The sequence below is a fragment of the Echinops telfairi genome, unplaced genomic scaffold (genome assembly GCF_000313985.2).
Source record: "Echinops telfairi isolate 266 unplaced genomic scaffold, ASM31398v2 ScPeMD7_9;HRSCAF=40, whole genome shotgun sequence".
In the NCBI taxonomy this organism is placed as follows: Eukaryota; Metazoa; Chordata; class Mammalia; order Afrosoricida; family Tenrecidae; genus Echinops; species Echinops telfairi.
Genome location: NW_022103906.1, coordinates 57,641,540 through 57,644,024, shown reverse-complemented (window position 1 = coordinate 57,644,024; position 2,485 = coordinate 57,641,540). Strand labels below are relative to the sequence as shown.

The 2,485-nt window shown below is 46.5% G+C and overlaps 1 pseudogene; it reads left to right on the top strand.

The window, feature by feature from the left end:
• The first annotated feature begins 266 nt into the window (after nucleotides 1–266).
• The window catches only part of LOC123521287, a 6,027-nt pseudogene continuing 3,808 nt past the window's right edge, over nucleotides 267–2,485 (top strand).

The following is a 2,485-nucleotide window of genomic DNA, read 5'->3' as shown; positions in this document are numbered from 1 at the left end:
TCTATACTCACAAATTTGGAGGACAGCCACCTGACCAGCTGACTGGAGGAGATCCATATTTGTGCCCATTCCAAAGAAAGGTGGCCCAGGCTCTCTGCTCCTCCTTGTGCCATAGGCAGCTGCATCTTCCCACTTTCATGCAGTCCCAGTAGCATCCCAGACACCCAGTGGTGAAGGTCAGAGTAAATTGATTTGGCCACATTTGGTGCCTGGTCACCAGGGCTGCTTTCAACTCTGGCAGAGTGGACATTGTTGCCATCAATGACATGGTCTACATGTTCCTATATGATTCCACCCATGGCAAGTTCAACGATACTGTCAAGACTGAGAACAGGAAGCGTGTCATCAATGGGAAGTCCATCTCCATCTTCCAGGAGCGAGATCCCACCAACATCAGGTGTGGAAAGACTGGTGCCCAGTATGTTGTACAGTTCACCAGTGTCTTGACAATCATAGAGAAGGCTGGGGCTCATTTGAAGGGTGGTGCCAAAAGGGTGATCATCTCTGCCCCTTCTGCCAATGCCCCCATGTTTGTGATGGACACGAACTACAAGAAATATGACAACTCCCACGTGATTGTCAGCAATGCCTCCTGCACCACCAACTGCTTGGTCCCCCTGACCAAGGTCATTCACGACAGCATTGGCATTGTGGAGAGGCTCATAACCACAGTCCATGTCATCACTGCCACCCAGAAGACCGTGGATGGCCCCTCTGGGACACGCTGGTATGACAGCCATTGGGCTTCCCAGAATATCATCCCCACATCTACTGCCACTGCCAAGGCTATGGGAAAGGTTATTTCAGAGCTGAATGGGAAGAAACTCACTGGCATGGCCTTCCATGTCCCCATCTCAAAGTGTCTGTTGTGGATCTCACTTGGAGACAGCTGCCAAGCATGATGACATCAAGAAGGTGGTGAAACAGTTGTAAGATGGTCCCTTAAAGGGCATCCTGGGCTACACTCAGGACCAGATTGTCTCCTGTGACTTCAACAGTGACACCCATTCTTTCAACTTTGGGGCTGGAATTGCCCTCAATGGCCACTTTGTCAAGCTCATTTCCTGGTATGACAATGAATTTGACTACAACAAAGTAATGGATCTTATGACCCATGTGGCCTCCCAAGAATTCAAGCACCCCTGGACCACCAGCCCCAGCAATAGCACTAGAGGAAGAGAGAGGCTCTCAGTTGCTGGGGAGTCTTTGCCCCAACTCCATTCCCCCAACACACTGAGAATATTCTATCACCTCGAGTTTCCATCCAGACCCCTTGAAGAAGGAGAGGGGCTTAGAAAGCTGTGGTAGTTACATAATTTCATGTCAACTTGATAAATAAGAGTGAAGGGGTGGAGTTTAGCCTGTCAATCAGGCCACAGCCTGATAATGCCTCCTGATGGGCATGAGCTCATGAGGATTCTGGGAACTTTCTCTCCTTATCCCTGGAGGAGAGCCAAACTTTCTCTCTGTTTTACCTTCCTGTTGACAAGATACATGGAACCATGCCGATGGCAGCCAGAGCTATGGAGATGCGCCCACTGCCATTGGATCCACAAGACTTTTCATCCACTGGCCAATGATCTTCCTGCATTCAGCATCATTGTGAGTGGCAACACGAGTTTGAAGAGGAATTTATAGACAAGTATCGGGCATATGGGCCAATATCAGATTTACGGCCTTGATCTGGACTGGGCTGGGACATTTTCTTAATACACAATTACCCATTGATATAAAACTCTTTCCTATAGGTATATGAAACCCCCTGGATTTGTTTCTCTATCAACCCAGACTCACACAAGAGCCCAACCTTGTCACGTACCATTAATAAAGTACACTGTACCCAGCCATTAAAAAGATAAGTGGCCCAACAGAATGTGGACATTATCAAGCAATATCATTCATATCACATGCAAGTAAATTACTGCTGACAACTCAACTGAAAAACCAAACTCTCTTCCATCAAGTTCATTACAACCCTACGGAGCAGAGTATAACTATCCACGTTGGTTTTGGAGACTAGAAGAAAGCCTCATCTTTCTCCCATGCAGCCACTGATGGTTTCACACTGCTAACCTTGTGGTCAGTGGCCCAATGTATAACTACAATGCCACCAGGGCTCCTTAAATGTTGCTGAAAATCACTCACAGTGGTTGCTGCAACACTTCAAAAGAGAGCTACCAGAAATTCAAGCTGGATTCAGAGAGAATGTGGAACAAAGGGTATCGTTGCTGAGTCAGATTGATCTTGGCTGAAAGCCAACAATACGAGAAACACTTTTCCTGTGTCTTAATGACTATGCACAGTCATTCAACTGTATAGACCACAACAAGCCAAGGATACCATCCGAGAACACTTTATTTGTGCTCATGTGGAAACTGCAATTGAACCAAGAGGCAGTTGTTAGAACAGAACAGGGGATATTGCATGGTTTAAATCAGGAAAGATGTGCATCAGAGTTATAGCTTTTCTTTTCTTTTTTTTTTTT